Here is a 19,177-nt window from a genome sequence, read left to right as displayed (position 1 = left end):
GATATCTAGCCGTTATCTGTTGCTGTTAATTTCTTTTAAGTTTGTTTATTTTGAGAGAGAGAGAGAGAGCACACACATGCACACGTGTACACAAGCGAGTGAAAGAGAGAGTGCGGGAGAGAGAGAATCCCAAGCAGGCTCTGTGCTGTCAGCCGTCAGTGCAGAGCCTGACGTGGGGCTTGAAGTCACGATGCTGAGATCATGACGTGAGCTGAAACCAAGAGTCAGATACTTAACCAGCTGAGCCACCCAGGCGCCCCTGTTGCCATTCAATTCTAATCACTGGCTCTGATCCTACCAACTTTGCAATCATTGCCCTATATGTTGGTACTTCAAGTATTGAAGATATCCCCTCTTTTGGCTTCCCTGAAGCCTTCCCCTTCCCAGGCTAACTGTCCCCAGTTTTTCAGGTATTCCTCAAATAACCAGATTGAATTATTTTATAATTCTCATAATTTGCTAACAAACACATTCCGTCCCTTGAAATGTGTAGTAAATACTACAGTAGGTCTGACCTTTCTAGAGAGAATGATCAGCCCCCCTGTTCTGGATGCTATGCTGCTTGCACGTAAGCCCGAAATCTTGGGGGGTTGGTTAGGCAGAGCACGCTCTATTCTACTTTAACTTGTACAGAGCTTATAATCAGTTAAAAGCCCCAAAAGGTCTTTGTGGAAAATTTGAGAAAGCTACCTTCTGTATCCCTATCAAGTAATTGACAAAATTTAACAGCAAAAGTGCGAACCACATTTGTGTCTAGACTTCTGCTGCATATCCCGTTACCCACAGTTTCTCAAAGATCACCAGCAATTAACTTGGCAATTTCATTGAGGAGTTCTTAGTTCTCTAGAGTTTCCAAGACTGGCTTTGAATCCTGTCTCCACCACTTACTTACTATGTGACTGAGAGCTAAATTCCTAAATTATGTCTGCCTCAGTTTCTCGCTGTCACATGGAGAGAATAGTACTTGTGACATGGGGTTTTGGGGAGGCGTTAAACGGGCCATTGTAGGTAAGACACATAGAAGAACAGCATGTCAATCTCCCTTAAAATTATACAAATAATAAGCAATTATCATTATTCATTGGCATGTGACTTGTCCAGGTTAAGAGTCTTAAGCTTAATTATAGCAACAAGGTACTTAAAAGGTAATCCCATCTTGAAATTCCGTTATCGGTATTTTTTGCTTTTCCATCTGAAAATTCTTCTCTCTGTCAGAGGACGCAGTATCTTTTGGAAGAAAGGCTCCTGGGATCTAGGGCACATAAGATTTGGCAAAGCGTCACTGACCAACTCAGGAGGGGTTTGCCTCACAGGGTAGAGAGTCACATCTGACTACAGCGGTGTCTGCAGTCACAGCCTTTCACAGCTGCATCTGTTTCTGGACTTTGCTAAGCCCAGAGAAGGACCCAGAGAGACAGTCCAGCTTCATAAGGCCAAGATCTCCTCTGGAGAACCAGACTTTAATAAATTATCATGGCAAAGATTAAACAAAAAAACAAACAAACAAATTCAGGCAAAGGGATCTGATCTGTAAGGAAGAAGGAAATGCAGTGAAATAGTCTTCACATTACTGCCAGCCTTGGCATCGTTCAAGATGCTCACCACCTCGATCTGTAGGAATGGACACGTGGCATGGTGCCGCCTCTCTCAGGTTAACACTGCTCATGCTGTACGATTGCGAGGTGAGATCACTGCCTTCATAATGTTTTCATTTGGCAGGCTGGATGAAAGTGACTATGAGTAACACTTTTCTAATACTTCAAAGCACGTTAGGGCTTTTGAGTCCCTGGACTCCACTGCCGAATGACGGTCAGTTACTGTGGTTTGAGAACTCTTTAAGTGCCAACGATAAGGTGCAGAAATCAGACCCCGAAGAAATCAGACACCCGGCTTGAGGTCCAGAGTTACACCGATCTCCTAAACTCCATCAAAGGCATTCTAGACAAATTCCACCAAGGAAGTTAAATTAAAAAAAAGAATCCAAGTAGAGTAAGTTAATGGAAAAGAAACAGTCCAGATAAAACTTGGAATGAGTGAGGTAAAAAGGAGTTTAAAAAAGCAGCGCATTGTACATTTCACTTGACTGTAATCTACAACAAAAACATAACATTTTAGTAAAGGAGAATGAAAAATCACAGCCCAGAGCTCTACTGAAAAGCTGGCCTCTGAATTCCTGAGGGCTCACTGAAATTTGCGAAGTTTTCTTAACAGGAAGGAATAGACTGAGCCCAAAACTGCTGAGCACGGCAAACAAATACAACACAAAATAAGGAACTCTCTCTTAAATGTCCAGTGGAAATCTACAAATAAGCAGTGCTGACGGAATTGGCTTGGGATACAGTCGAGATAGAAGGCTACTGGACACACACAAACGGACACATCCTTTTAGAGTCTATGTGGTTATAGATCTTGGGGATTGTTGTTCGTATCAGCAAAGCCCACATATACTAGACTTTAAAAATGTTAGTACTTGCTCATTTAATTAAAATATACACTTTGAGCTGTTTTGCTAATACTAGGGAGGGGTCGCATCAGATCATTCATCATATTCCATTCCTCTTACAACCATTGTATAAAAGCAGGCATCTTTGACACTCCTAGCTAACTAATTGTGGCAATGTAACCGTGGCTTTCTGTACTCAACTGATTGGTCTATATGAGGATGCTGACACTTGCTCTCTAGGGCAGACACTGCTTGGTTAGGTGAACCGACACATATTTCCAATTCTCCCCTGCTCACTCTGCAAGAGACTCCAGAAACCTAAATGCTTGCATTCCGAGCCTTGCTTGTAGCCAGAGGAGGCCATGTGTCACCATTTGCCCAGCGACCTTCAAACAGAGTCTTCAGTGGCAGCTTGATCTAATCCTGGACCAATTCTGCAACCCATCTTTTGATGGGGAAACAAAAGTACGGGTCGTTGCCGCAAAAAAATTTCTGGATCTTCATCTCAAGAACACCTTCCATGCCCCTTGTCCTTCCTCTGCCAGTGCTTGGTTTGACTCTTTCCTGTTCTCGGCAGCCTTCCCAAATTTGTGCTGCTGCTTTGTCCTTCCTATTCTCTCCTCACCCCTCTCTTAAGGACCTCAGATTCTCATTAAGACTTCAAAGGAATCGTCAACATGTGCTTTCTCTGTGGTCTTGCCTCTTCTATTAACTTTTCCATGTGTCATAATCCTTCTGCCTTCACCACATTATTACATCGTTATTCGGATGATATCCTAATTGCCAAATCCAATGGGTGCTTTTCAGTCCTAATTTCAGAAACGTTCTCTGCTACGTTCAATTTTTCTGAAATTTCTGTTCTCTTTTGGCTTAGATGGCACCCTACACCCCTGGATGTACTTTTACGTCTCTGACATTGTTTTCATTGTCTCCTTCCCTGGATCCTCTCCCTGTAGCCCACCCACGAGTGCTGGTGTTCCCAGGCCTTTTTTCTCTATTCACTTCTTACTTGTCATTCTGTATGTTCTCTCTGAGTGAGCTCATCCATTTTCATAGTTTTTGCTATTACCTAGGGACTGGTGACTCCTAAACTTCATGTGATCAAGTGTGTGCAGGCTAGCTTTACCTGTGTACATCCCACAGGCATCTCAAACGCAATGTGTCCAAAACTAAGCTCATTATCTATCTTTGGCATCTACTCTTTACCCTGAATTCCCTTTCCATCGGGGGTGTGGCGATCTAGGAATCTCAGCTGCAAACCTGAGAGTGATTTTTGAGCCTCTCCTTTCCCTCACTCTCCTTGGCAAAGGCTAATTTCTGCAAATTCCATTTCCTGTCTCTTAACAGCTTAAAAAAAATTTTTTTTTAATGTTTATTTTCGAGAGACAGAGAGAGATAGAGCATGAGCAGGGGAGGGGCAGAGAGAGAGGGAGGGAGACACAGAATCCGAAGCAGGCTCCAGGCTCTGAGCTGTCAGCACAGACCCTGATGTGGGGCTCGAACTCATGAGCCATGAGATCGTGACCCGAGCCAAAGTTGGATGCTTAACTGACCGAGCCACCCAGGCACCCCTGTCTCTTAATATCTTTTATCTTTTCTGGATCTGCTGTGATTTTCTTGGTTTAGCCCTCACCTCTTCCATGAACTACCACAATAGTAGGCCTCATGCCTGGCCTCTACCTTAATTCAACCCTCCATATTTAGCTCGCTAAATATGAGTTAGAGAAGTAGAGTTATTTATCTAAAACACAAATTAGACTTTGTCACCTTCTTGTAAAAATAACATCAGTGTTTCCCATTGCTGATACGTTGAAGTCCAAGCTCCTTAAACGACCAGGCTTTCCATGGTTTTTGGTTTCTGTCCAACACTTTAGTTTTTCTCCATCTTTCACCATTTTCTCCTTCCTCGCCAATTTATCTCCCTTCCTTCCCATCCTGGCCCTTTAATCTGACATCTTTTGAAAGCAAGTTCCCAAAGCATATCTCGCTGTTTTCAGGATTCTATACCTTCCATGGCTCTTAATCCCCTTTCTAAACTATTCGTGCTTTCTGGATCAGGAAGTGTTTCCTGACTCTCCAGGCAGGGTCACCGGCTCCTCTGGGGGTTTTCTTTCCACATAATTCTATTACAGTAGTTATCATATTCCACTGGCATTATCTGTTTATCAGTATGTCCCCCTAGCAGATCATTCATTAACTCCTTCAGGGCAGAGATTATCTATATGTCTATATCTATCTATATCTGCTGGAGGCATGGCAGGAGCTCAATCAATGCTTTTTTAATTAAACAGAACAAGTGATTTAATTGACCAACGTGACAGGACAAAGAATTCACATAATAACAGACTGATAAAAATCAGGAAAGAGAAGGCAGAGCCTGCCACTTACAATTGTAACTTCTTCCTTAGTTTCTTGAGTATATTTTGGGGGCTGAGTGGGGATATGGAAATAGCTCATTATAACTGGTGTCCTGGGCTGTTCAGGAATCTTGCAGAAGCACAGGCTAAAGGCTTTCTGGTCAATTCCTACCGCCCAAGCACCCTCCTTATAAGTTGTGTCGCCGTTAGAAGTCACTTTAATTTCCACCTTGTGGCAGCCAAGGCTTGGGGGTCCTCTCTTGTTGACCGACTTAAGGTCCCCGGCATATCAAATAACCAGCATCTTTCAAGGAAAGCCAACACGCTGTCGTGGAGGGGCAATCGGCCTAGGACATTAGGATGTCTCAAGTGGTTCCACATCCCGATATTAAGCAGACTGAAATGTGTTTAAGTCTTAAGATTAGTCAAAATTGGACTCATTCAGAGCCAGGAGAGCATCTGTTTTCAAGGATGCAGCTGCTCCACTTCCAATGGCAACTTACTGTGACTTCTTTAATTGAGTCATGTGAGGATGTCCTTGTGCATCTGCACTATTGTCTAAAATCGCCACAATATTAGCTTAGACCGCTATCGGCTGTCGCGAAAGCGAGAGATTGAGAAGGGGAAGATGGTTATCATGGCAGGAAAAGAAAGGTTAACCCTGTGAATCCCAGCTTTTCGGAAGACGGTTAAAAGACGAGGAAGAATGATCCCATGAGATCTAATGGCTGGAAAACATTCTGGAAGATCGAACTTTGGTACAATCGTTATTGCTGACTCCCCTTGCCATTTGCATGGCAAAATGACAGACACCACAGAATGACGTCTGCTTGAACCCAGAATGAATTTACTTAATTTCTCATCTTCAGTTTCCCTGTTTAGAAAACTGTGGTAATAGCGTCCTCCTCACTCCCACAGCAATGGGTTATTAGGTTCTGTAAATAATTTTGAGATCCTTTGATGTTGTTACCTGGCCGACATTTTTAAAAAATAAAAAATAGGACGGCTGATTAGGGCTGTGACATTAAGGACTGATGAGGCTCACGGAGTCAAAGGGGGCTGTGACAGGAGACCCTCCACCTAACTCTCCCCTCTCCTTAAATGCCTGAGGGATGTGCTACTGTGGAGCCCGACCCTGGGGTAGGATTTAAAGGCGTCAGACACTATGACGTTGTGGTTCCAAGCTGGACCGTCAATGACAATGGGAGCTAGCTCTGTCCTCAGTCTTCTCGATTTTTCGGTGCCACTATCCTTACTTTTTATTCATTCCCTTGAATTATTTGCAAGCCTATACAAGCTAACCGTCTCCCTACCCCCATGTTTTGTACACAGTAGCCACTTGATAAGTGTTTCTTAAGTACGTCACTTAGGTGTTTGTGAAACCTACTGGCCTCTGGAAGCATAGGTGATCTTCACGAACTGAAGGATCTACTGTCTCATTCGCGCCTAATGTGAACCTTCTCAGGACAGCGATGCCCTTTCTTTATCTGCCAATTACTCCAAACTAACGTTTCATGGTGACTCTTTTTCATCATTCGTTCTTTTTCCTGAAACACATTTTTAACCCCTCGCTATTCTTTGCCAGTCCTGGCTTTTGCCACCGTGATCAAATAATTTATTTTGTCACTCCTTGCCACCCACTGAACGATCCAGAACCTAGTTTGAAGTTCTTTTGCTACATTTTTGTATAAGAACAGGCCTCATCTAAGAATCATGTTTGGTAGGTTCTCTTCATTTTGCTTCCTATTTCAAGAGCAATGGTTCTTTTTAAATAATAAGTGGTTCTTTTCGGTCCAGATTTCCCTAGAAGATTTGGGTGTGAACAAATAAAGTCAGTTGACTTTAAAAACCAAAATGTTGACTCGGATTGTTCCTTGGCCTATAGAATTCCAACGGCAAGGGATAGCGATGTATACGTTATTCAGATTAGACCATGTACATGCATCCATGTGTATAACCAACTCTGGAAATACAGCCTACTCTGTGAGACGTAATGAATTCTTTTACAGCTAATAGCTATGCGGCACGAATGCCAACCCTTTTCACCGCTGCTTCCAGAAGGAAGCTCTCTTTTGTCTACTCTTACAGGGGAAGAAGGACAAATGGAAGCAGTTTTTCCCCCCTCAAGTTGGGGTGGGAAAAAAATGGAAGGAATGCATTACCAGGAAGGGAAAAAAGATCAAGAATGGAGGAACTAGGGCACAAAGTGATTGTGTCCTATTTATATTTGCTTTTCTAGGGTCTAATCACCTAATTGAGAATGTTGACGGTTAAAAAAAAAAAAAATGTTTCAAGTGGGTACAGGAGGCGAAGACCTACTTTCCGTTCTGTGCTACTGTTATTTAAATGATGATGTGTTACACCTTTTCTCCTGTTAGTCATAGACTTATGGACAACATAACTTCATGTTCTTTGGAACATCCCTCTGTCACCCCTCTCTTTCCCCTCTGAAATGTCTTATATTACCCTAACTGGAGGCAGTAATGCTTTGGGGAAGAAAAGGCATGCTTGTCCTACTTATCACCCAGCCTAACGACACAGATGTTCAGTAACATTTATGTAAGAATGTGTTATTATAAGGCAAAAATAAAATAAAACAAAGCCCAAAGAGCAACCTTTCATAAAGAGCTCAGGTTTTTTTTGCTTTCTTTTTTTTTTTTTATTATATGAAATTTGTTGTCAAATTAGTTTCCATACAACACCCAGTGAAAAGCTCAGTTTTAAGGATGCTGCTTAAGAGTAATTTTCATCTCTATGAAACCATACTCTTTTGTCCTGCTTCCCAGAGGGACAGAATTTATCCTCTCACTTTTTATTACCCTTAGAACAACAGTTCTTAACCACTGTCAGCCTCACTTTCCTCATGTGTCTCCTCAGAGAGTTGTTGTGACGACCAAATGCAGAATGTGGCCCCTCGCACAGCACCTGCCACAAAGTTAGGGACCATGCTTTGAACTCCAGTAACACGATGCCTCCTCCTTCTTCTTCTGGCCTTCAGCACTGCTCACCTCATGCTGTATTTGCCTAGAGAGAGAGTCCCTGGTAGCTTGTGAGGTCTGTGAGAACAGAAGCAGTAACTTCCTTCTCCTGGCATCTCTCACAGACCATGGCTCTTCCTTAAACTGGGCAACAATGCCTGTTGAATGGAATCTTCACGTTAAGGACAAATCAAAGAATTTCATATCTTTTTCTTTTCACTGAATCTCCACAATGCCTTTCAACCTAACGTTAAAGCTTATTAGCTTGGAACATTATTCTGTTTCAGGGTAAGAAAGGCTAGGGGTGAAACTGAAGAATTATTCCAAATATTGACCTATGGAGGGAAAACAAGGGCGATTCATGTAGGGCTCATTGCAAAGGGCAAAACAAAAATGAGAACCAAGATAAAAAAAAGGACAGTTGTTCTCTTAGGCTACCACAGGATAAGAGGCCGATTCTGAGCCAGCAGGTTTAAGCCACACACTGCAGTTCTGTAGAGGGAAGATCACATCTTCTGCTACTCACAAAACGGCGCTTGATGGTAACAGGCCTGAGCAAGCCCCAGGTCATCCAAGGCGGTTAGCTGGAGACTCCTCCTTATACAAGGCAAACCAGCACAGACACACTGGTTTTTACGCCTTGTGAGTGACAGTACAGACCTTAGTCCCCTTCGGTCCTGGGGGGGAAACATGAAGATTGATTTTTCCTTTATTCCAAATAATCCTCCCTGAGGCCTGGTAAAAACCTAATCATCGACTCAAAAGGCGTGTGGTGTGGCCAATTCAGCTCCTGCCGGATATGAAAGAGAAATGGAGGAAAAGCTAATGAACAGCTCCCGTCCTTGCTGCTGAAAGGCACTATTGTGGGACTCTATTAGATTTCCGTGGACTTTGTGAGCCTTTTGTATTTTGTAAAACCCTGCATCAAAAAGCATCTTGAGGTGTTAACAAATACTTAGGCAGATATTTTACGTGAATAAGCAACCCAGATGTAAGTTTCAAGAGAATTTCAGAGGCCAAAATATTATGTGGCAAAGAGATAACATTTAGTCATGTCTCAATGGGATCTTTCCGGCTTTAGCATTTGTAAATCTTCCAAAGAGCCTTTGGAGATGGCTTGTTCACAGCGTAAATCAGAAACATGAGGTCCTTCTACAGATAGTGAAACCAAACCACACAGAAAGCAAGCACGCTGCCCGAGACGACACTGGTAAGCAGGGGCCACAGATGAAGACAGAGATGAAGGGGTCAAAGGGAACAAACATCCTGCACTGGCTCTCTCTTGCACTGGACTTCTCCCAGGGGCCTTTTCTTCAGGACTTTCCTATTCAGGCAGCTACATCATCCATACATTTGGACTGGAGTTGAAAAGTAATCATTATCTTCTTGACCTACAGCAGATACAACTTCGCTTTTATCTCTGTATCCCGGTAAAAGGAGGGTCAGACACTCACCTCACAGGAGTCTGATGATTAGATGAGAAAATATAGGGGCGCCTGGGTGGCTCAGTCGGTTAAGCATCTGACTTCGGCTCAGGTCATGATCTCATGGTTTGTGAGTTCGAGCCCCGCATCGGACTCTGTGCTGACAGCTCAGAGCCTTGAGCCTGCTTTGGATTCTGTGTCTCCCTCTCTCTCCGCCCCTCCCCTGCTCATGCTCTCTCTCTCTCTCTCTCAAAAATAAAATAAGCATTAAAAAAAAATTTTTTAAATGAGAAAATCTGCAAAGGCTTAGAATAGTATTTGACACACAAGTGCTTAATATATGGCAATTGCTTTTACCATCACAATGACTACTGTTACTTATTCAAACAATGATGTACTGACTGAATAAATGACAACAACCCAGGTTCCTTCTCCTTCGTCCGTCGCTTTCGGTCAGCTTTGGAACAATCAGAGTAGCTTTACACAGCGAACGGCAAAGCCCTCACGAACTACTGTTAGTGTAGACCAGAGCAGGTAGAATCGTAGATGCGCTGGTCACTCTGATCCTGTTGCTGTGAGGACAACACACAGGCAACTGACATATCCGGAAGACAGAGTTGTCCCTGCCACCGAGCACACAGACAGTCACGGAGACCAGCTGTGGAGTTGGTGACGGCTCCCTCTGAGGCTGCAAGTAACAAATACAGGGAGGACGCACTTGCTAACACATGGTGCCGGATCTGTCGGTGTGAATCCTGCTGAGAGAATTTCTCCTCAGTGAGGACAAGTGTGGCCACTTCTCCAGTCCGCAGTCAAGATGACAGTTAACCAAGTCCCCCCCTTGTGCTCTCTCTTGTGTCAGACGTTCCCTCTGCGGGCTAAAGGGATGAGCTGGTGCCACACACCTACTGACGAATGCCTTGTGAAGGTTAATAATATGCAGCCCTATTTCTGTCTTTCTACATTAGTAACACATGAATACTGTTCTCACATGCATTCTGGCCTTGCCATATAATCCCTAGGATAATTAACAGTTCATATAGATGCTTCCAGAATCAGCTTTCCTAAATATCAAAAGGTTCATAATCTGTTTTTTTCATGTATTTTTTATTTATTCTTGAGAGAGAGAGAGAGAGAGAGAGTAGGGAAGGGACAGAGAGAGAATCCCCAGCAGGCTCAGTGCTGACAGCAGAGAGCCCAGTGTGGGGCTCGAACTCACGAAGCATGACGTCATCACCGGAACCGAAGTCAGACGTGTGACTGACTTCCGGGTCAGTCCCGGGGTTCCGGGAACCCCTATACTCTGTTTTATGGCCAGTTAAGGGTAAGCTACATAGAGCAGCAATCATTTACCTATCTGGCAACTATGTAATCTGGGGATATGTATTACCTCACTCAAAATCAAAGTAACTTTCTTTCTCTAAGTAAAAGGACCTGAGTGTTCTCATATTAACTACGAACCCCATTTTTCTACCTATGACATTTCTCTTGCAATGAACAAGTTTACGCTCAGCAAGTAGTGGCTAAATTCTGACTCAACCACTTACTAAGTGAATAACCTTGGGCAAAATCGTGAAGACCTTGAACTGGAGCGGTGACAGTTTCCGCCTCTGGGAGTCATCATAAGGACTCGGCGTATGTAACGCACGTAGAGCATTTAGGACAATGCAGGGCACACAGTAAGTGCTTACTAAATCTCAGTTATTGTTGTCGGACCTCTTGGTGGGAACCCTGGAGACTGAAACCCCGAGACTCATTTCCTTCCTCATCCAAACACCTTGCAAGACACCGGAGAGCTGTGGGCTTAGTCGTTCACGCAGCTAATGGACAGAAAGAAAACGCTGTAGTAAGACATTTACAGGTGTAAACTCATGACATTCTGACCTTAAAATGAGGAATGACAAAAGTAAGAGAACACTACAGAATTCTGGCAATGTTCAAAGCAGCGGAGGCAAACAGCAGAAAAAGGGACTAAAAGTGGCAGGTTTAAATTTTACCTTTTAATCTACTAAGTGAGGAGACTGACTTTCTCCAGAGTTGTCAATTCAATAAAAGAGGCAGCATTTCAGGCAGACATGAGGAAGTGGAGCTTGGCGGGAAAGCAAGGAATGAGACTCAGAAGCAGCTTGGGAGGAGATGAGGAGATACAGTCGTGTTTCTCACATTCCTTTGAGGGAGGAATGATGGGGATCTTTCTTTTCAAGGAAAGGATGTCTGTAGCGCTTGGTTCTTTAGCAAAGCGAACTTAGGCGTTATCTTAGGAATTCAAAAGGGTATTCAACAAAGCCTGGAAATTGTGTTTTTGGGAGAGCAGGTCTGCCTTACTCAAACAGGGCTTTGTAAGGTCAAATTTGTATTCTGAGTCAGCGTTTACTTCACGGTCACAGATGGTTTTCACCCGGCCAAAGGTGCTATGAGGAGAGACAGGAGAAAAGACGCACCCGGGTGTGTGTGCATGGGACACGGCGATGGGAGGAGTGATCATGAATCTATATATAGCCATAACATTTGGGTCTGAAATGATCGAAATTGTTATCTTCACAATAAGAGTATTATAAATTATTTCAATATGTACATAAAGACACTGACAAGTCAGGTCTTCTATGAAAGCTTCAAACAGCTGAACTGGGCTTATTTTGAAAAGATGTGTGTGTTTTTAAATGTTTATTTATTTTTGAGAGAGACAGAGAGGGAGCAGGGGAGGGGCTGAGAGAGGAGACAGAATCTCAAGCAGGCTCTGCACTGTTAGCACAGAGGCTGACGTGGGGTTTGAACTCACAAACTGGGAGATCCTGACCTGAGCCGAAACCGAGTTGGAAGCTCAACCAACTGAGCCACCCAGACGTCCCTGTGTGTGTGTGTGTGTGTGTGTGTGTGTGTGTGTGTGTTTTAATTTACTACCATAGGAGACTTGCTACTTCGTTTTTTCTTGGGAATATGTTTGCCTTGATATTACCCTAGATTCCATCCATTGTAGAAAGTGAGAGGAGATAATACACCTGTGCCCTTGTCTGTTGTCAGCTTGGCATCATCCCCCACCCTTCCCTGGAAGCTCAGGAGCCGTGTTTTCCAACTCTGTGCCGGCAGGGTTTTGGGTTTAGATCCCACCAGCAAGAGGCACTCCCCGAAGCTGTGGAAGGCACAGAGAGAGGGAAGGCACGATCCTCCCCTTGCAGTGGAGGAAAGATGCCCAGGCAGATGGCGAATAAGAGGACTGCAGATGCTCCAGGAGAGCTCTGGTGACAGCTGCTTCCTCGCGGCAGTTGGTGACACCTCCTGGCACATCTCCTGTATTTCCTCATTTCCTGCAAGCCGGCAGCTATTTTCCTTGTCTTTGCTTCCTTCCCACTGTTTTCTAAGCTTTTTGAGCAATTTTAAAAACATCTCATTCCTTCTATTAAATTCCCTCTTGCTTGAAATACCTAAAGTGGCTTCCGTTGTCCTGGGTCTAGATGAATAAATCGAACCTTCTACTCCCGAGATCCTCCTGAGCTAGGGCACCTCAGATCTGAGCACATCTGGAGCAGTACAGAGTGGGATGAAGAGTCACTAGGAATCCCTGGGCTCCCCTTTCACGGACGCTTGTGACCTCTAAGGCGACGATGTCCTGAATGTGCTCAGCGGGGCTGCTGGCCTCCCGATCCCCATTCTCCCGGTTTTGTGTCCCGGGCACCTCAATCACAACAGCTGCACTTTTACTTGTTACCTTTAAGATCTGGCAGTAAAAATCTGCTAAGAGAGCCATTTGCAAACCACTGCCCTTGAAGAGGAGGATTTGGTCACGAGCAAACCATTTCCCACTACACTCCAGCCTTCAGATACCGGCCAAAGCGGGGATAAAAGTCAAACGTTTAAATTATGGAAAACTCCTAAACACTGAGAATGAATGGCACGAAAGTCTATATAAATACTGACTTGAAAACAAGTGACCAGCTTTTTCTTTCTTATCTTAGCTACATGAATTCTAGTGTCTTTAAAAAGAATGTGTTTACTGAGTACCGAACAGATTATGAATTGCTCTCGTCTTGAAGAGCACATGCCAAGACTCCCTTGCAAAGGAGACTCAACCTTTCCTTTGGAAAATGTTTCACGGAACCAATGACCAGTCTAATTTTTCAGAAAAGCGTACCGTGGGCTTCTCTATTATTTTCTAATGAAATCCCAGGTGAAAGATGGAGATCACCACAAAGCTGGCTTCTTAGGGAGGTTAGGAGCTAGCTTCGATTTGGAGCTGTTTATCAACAATTACATAAAAAGCTTTAGCTTAATACTGAATTTATCTTCCAAAACAACCCCATGTTTGTTAGAGCACACTAAGCGTGTGACAACTTCCACGCTCCACATTTTGGATCACTGGCCCTTCGACAGTCACGAAATTTAGAAGGAATCACGTATTGGTCGCTAAAAGCTTTTGATCTCTTTGTTCTTAGGCTCATCCATCAGAAAATTCATTTTTAAAGAGTAGGTACTCATCAATTTCTCTGCTGGACTAAGTAGAATTTTATTTTCAGAGGAACAATAAAATGATATTGGTAAATCTTGATTTGAGACACAAGATCTAAACTGAAAATATATTCGTATTCATTTGGAAATGAAATATCCACACTGGGATTATGGTAAAACTTGGTCTCTGCCTACTAATTTTATGGATATACACATAGTGCCCCTGTTTCCTCCACTATACATCCTGTTCAGTCTCTTTCTGTGGCCCTTGGGCAGTGAGGACATTTTTTTTCTTCTCGTGAACCCACGGTGGCTCCTGTCTCTCCCCACATTTCTTTCTAGGTGCTACCAATCATGTTGGTTCTTGGGATTATGGCAAAACTTTAGTCTTCAGCTTCTAGAATTTCTTCAGATTTCACTGTTCTGAGAACAGGAATATCTGCTATAGTCCAGTGTTAAGTCGTCTTGTTACATGGTCTACATTTTCTTGCAAATTTCCTGAATAACCCAAGATAATCATTTGAATTGTACTTAAAAAAAGCCACAAGTCATCTGATGCTTTCCTCACGCTTGTTTCTTACTATGACTCGTCTTCTATCTTTTCATTTGAAAACCAGTTCCCTTTTTAAACAAAAGAGAAGAAGTAGAGTGACTCTGCCTTCTTATTAACACTACCTTCACCACCTAAGCAATTCTGGACCCATCCATTTCCTGTTCTTTCTGTGCCTAAACACAGCTAAATTTTATTGTCTTCGGCATCTCTGATGACCATCCAGTGGTTCTGGGTATTGGCCACCCTGACACTTTACCTAAGGCTTGTATTTTCTGTGCTTACTATGTACTCATTCTTCTTTCATTCTTGTATCCTTCCATGTGGGCTCCTCAAAGAGCTCGATAGATGCTAGGCAGCAGTGTGGAGATTAAAAGTCTAGACTGGAAGCAAACTGGGTAAGTTCCAATTCTGGCTCCACCACTGATTGCTTAATAGCTCTGTGTCCTTGGGTAAGTTGTTTTACCTCTCTGTGCCTCAGTTTCCCAGGATGCAAAAATAGAGATAATCATGGTACTTACTTCATGGGAGTATTATGAGGATTAAATGAGAGAGAGAGAGAGAGAGAGAGACAGAGAGAATGTGTGGCTGTTAAAAAATACACACTATCATAGAACAAGTATGATATTATTTCTTGCTGAAATTACTTAGCCTTCTATGGTGCAAATTTTATTTTGTATCATCTCCCACAAACATGAACTATATTCTCTTTCAGAGGTTCTAATCATGGAATCACAGCAATATTTTTCTAAATGTCTGAAAATTTAACTTTCTGAAAATGATACATCTAGCCATGCCTGGTGTTTACTTTGCTGTGTGAACTCCAATATGATACGGTAACATTCTCCAAAGACTAATACAACTTTCACTTTCCCACTGATTCCTCCTTTTGGTCAGAATTAAGCACAGAATATTGAGTCTCCACATTTTTTCCCTCTTGGGAAGAAAAATCATTCAAAAGACAATTCAAGAACTTCTCATCCTATTTTAGCTCAATTAGACTTCAGGAAACGACCTGAAACCTCTCATCACTGCTGCTACCATGTCGGTTTCATCGTCATAACAAGAAAGCACCATTCACAGCCTGTATTTCACTGAGTGGTCAGTAGCATACTTTCATAACAATATCAACTGCTTCTACAGAACTCACAATAAACACAGAGGAATGTCTACATAGCTTGAATTTCCTGTCGTGCTACAAATGGTCCATTTTATACTTGGCCATTATTTTAGGTGAAAGCATTGCATATACAACAAAGATGTTGATAAGTAACTGCAAAGTCAGTAGTAGAGTCAATTCTCAATGAAATCTGCACAGGATCCCATATTTTAATTTTATATAGTGCATCATCCTCTTTCTTCACGAAACCATTCATAAGAACTACCAATAGGTTGAGTTACTTCAGGGGCATTCAGAAGCCTACTGCCCAGTGTGGGTATTACCTCTGAATCCTAGTTGGTTATTTATCTTGTAATTATATAGCATGTTTATAGTTCCATATGCTGACCCACAAACAGAATTCCAGTTTCACTCTATCTCCCAACACGGGACAAATGCAGGGTACAAAGTCGATGACATTTGAATGAGTCCATTTTGCTACTTCTAGACTAATATCTAAAGTTAGATTTATGTATTAGAGATCAACTACCATGAATAGAAATGTCTCTATAATGAAAGAAATTTCTAGGAATCAGTCAGTTGAGTGTATATCCTAAGGAGAATTTTTTTTACGATAACGTTCTAGTTCAACGAATTCACTTGGATAGTTTATTTGCTTGTATTTATGTTTGAGCTGTACCACACGTCTGTGATGTGCAGGTACTGTTTCATTTAAATGAGTGTCACTTCAGCATATGGCTCTATTGGCAGAGCTAATTCCTTATCCCAGCACAGGGCCTGGCACAGTCACAGTCCACCAGTTGCATAGACGAGCAATCTGGAAAGGCCTTTGATGCCTGTATCCTGTCCTTCCGATGTTAAATTAGCAATGAATGTCTGCTGATCATTCTTCCTTAATAACTCTGAATCCATCCCCAATGCCTCCACCTTGGTGCAGTCTTCCGGCATTCATCACCCATGTTAACGTAGCAGGTTTCTAACTAATCTCTTCATCTCAAGAATCATTCCTCTCCAATCTATCCCCCTACATAGTCTTGCTGAAGGAATCCCTTCAAATCACCATTTGATCATGTTTCTCTTATGTCTAAAATCTTTCAACAGCTGGGTGTTACCTTTCAAATAACATCTCAACTGGTCCTTGCTCACATCTCCAGCTATTGCTTGCTGCTCCCCTACAGTGAACCTTATGTTCCAGCCCCACTGAACACATGAATGACCTTGAACTCACTCTATTTTCTTTCACTTCATAACCTTTTCTCCTTCCCTCCCCTTCCTCTTTTTGGTTTCTCCTCCATAAAATACCCTTCTATCCTGTCTTTGCCTGGCGAATTACTATTAACCCTTTAAGACCCAGATCAGCTGCCCCCTTCTCCAGAAAGCCTTCTCTGATACTTATATTCTCCTTTAAAAATATGCTTCCTTTATTCCCATTGCGTGTTGTGTTTACTCCATGGTTGCCCAATCACACTATGGTGTCATTACTTTCATTCCTATCTTTTCCATGACCTATAAATCCCCTGCAGGCAGAAGCTGGGTCTTATTAACTCATGTCCCTGAGGCCTAGCACATAGCGGGTACTGTGTTATTTGCGAAGCCAAGTTGATCCACAAATATTTACCGAATGAGTATCTTCTCTGACGGCCCCAAGAGATAGCACTTCACTGATCTAGTTTAATTTCTACTGGATAAATTCAATGGAACACATGATTTATGAATTCCTATCTGTGCCTATTACCACTATGGCTCTCCAGCTGATTGACCATGTGTCTTTTTGTCTCCTCAGTAGGAGATGCCTACTGGAGAAGAGGGGCGGAGACAGAACCAGCTGGCCAAGCTGAAGAATAAAACAGGACAGTCAGAGGACAAAGGCAAAAAGAGAGAGAAGCCAAATTGCTTTTTCTAGAGCCACTTTCAGCACTTGCTCATCCTCTGCTACTCAAAGAATCCATAACACAGAAAATTACCCCCAAATTCCCCTAATAATGCAGACTGTGGAAATCTTTATGCTAACCTGAGTTGCTTTACTTAAACACAAAGACGTGTAAATAATGCTCCTTCTGCACATCCTACCACAGTGAGCTTTCAAACATGCTTTGAATTGAATGAGGCAAGTCTGGTATCTCAAAGTTTGTTAAAGTGTCGTATCTGTTTTTATCAGATAAGGAAGCAACCTCAGTGATGAGGAAGAGAAGTAAAGGACTTTCTAATAGAGAAAATAGGAAGCATGCCCAAGAATTGCCAAAACAGATTTTTGGAGAGAAACAAATAAAGCACTTCACGTGAACAGCTGGTAAAAACTGTCACGTGAGAAAGTAGAAATCATCAATAGTACCAAGACTACAATGAGGGGTGCTGAAAGAATGTAAAGTGCAGAATGTAAGAAGGAAAAAGCTAGAGAAGCAGGGTAAAATTTCTTTTCAGTTTAATGAAGAGTAATGTGGCTCCCAGATCAAGGTCTCGGCTCTGTCACTGGCTCAGCCTAGTTCATACTTTCCACGCTCCAGTTTTTTTCCATCCGTAAAATGGGAATAAAGATGCTAGCTTTATTATTATTTATTCTATACACTATTTACTTATTTAGAGAAGTCTGGACCATGGCTGTGGGGATTAACCAAAGGGTGACTACAGTGTGAGTTACAGATGTATAGTGCTAGAGGGCTTCTGCTGGGGACTCAACAGGAAAGAGGAAGGGAAGTAAATAAAAAATGGATGGAGTAACTTCTTTGGTACCCCTGGACTGCTCGTTTCAGTGACGAGAGGAGGGATGCCCAACAAAGCTCAGAAAGGGATGTAAACTCATCTGAGACGAGCTGTGATAAGCAGGCCTGATTACCTCCTCCCATCAGCTCAGTAAACACCAATGATGAAGAGACTGCAGACTGCCACTGGTGATAAAGAGGCAGCTAAACACTCTATTAGTTTTTCATTTTGTGAATTAATGTCCTTCATGGTGTGTCTACACTAACCAGTAATGAATTGACTCCTTAGAACTGCCTGGGGTACTCCTCTCTGCCTCTGCAAGAAGGCATAAATTTCACATGGAAATCAGCACTTTTAAGGAGGCAGTAACTCCTTTTAAAAGAAGTTTCTTTTCAATTAGTTTCCACACACATCCTGCTTTAAGAAAATTCGCCTCTCCTTCCATACTTCCCTATAAAAATTAAAGAAAAAAGAGGCAAAACAGTCTCCCATAAGATTTGATAGATAGGTAGGTATATAGATAGATAGACCCGATTTATGTAAGAGGCCAGATATAAGCTGGGAATATTTAAGAAAATCAACAACTCTCAAACCTTGTTAGTCTTTAACAATAAAGAGAAATCAGTCTCTTACTAGTCCAGTCTTGCACATTAAGCTTGGTGATTAGGTCCATTCACCAAGGCCCTCTGAACCTTATCTATCCCTGCAGAATTAGAAAGTCAGGCCTGGGCCTCTGACACACGTAATCATATTTCATTTCCTTGGGTTTAAAACTGCTATAGTTCACGAAAGACTACGCAGTTAGGGCTGAGGTTCTCTTTCCAGCCTTTAACCAGCCTCTCTGTGAGTTCTTCAACCAGCAGACGTTTCTTTAAAAAGATGGGTCTGGGGAAGGCCCTTGGAACCTTCTGGTGGTGGTTGTGCACCCTGTGGTTGGCAATTTTGAACCAGTGAAGCATAGACTCATACAACAAAACTAAGTAAAAGCCTGAGAGAAAAATATAGCTGTTTCTTCTACTTAGCTGCCTTTCTTTTTTTTTTTTTAATATGAAATTTATTGTCAAATTGGTTTCCATACAACACCCAGTGCTCATCCCAACAGGTGCCCTCCTCAATGCCCATCACCCACCCTCCCCTCCCTCCCACCCCCCATCAACCCTCA

At 42.6% G+C, this 19,177-nt stretch overlaps 1 protein-coding gene across 1 annotated transcript in view; it reads right to left on the bottom strand.

Moving 5' to 3' along the window:
* Positions 1-19,177, bottom strand: part of EXOC4 (exocyst complex component 4) — a 746,462-nt gene that overhangs the window by 71,458 nt on the left and 655,827 nt on the right. The window lies entirely within an intron of this gene.

The sequence above is a fragment of the Panthera uncia genome, chromosome A2 (genome assembly GCF_023721935.1).
Source record: "Panthera uncia isolate 11264 chromosome A2, Puncia_PCG_1.0, whole genome shotgun sequence".
Taxonomy (NCBI): domain Eukaryota; kingdom Metazoa; phylum Chordata; class Mammalia; order Carnivora; family Felidae; genus Panthera; species Panthera uncia.
This window is presented reverse-complemented; position numbering and strand designations above follow the sequence as displayed.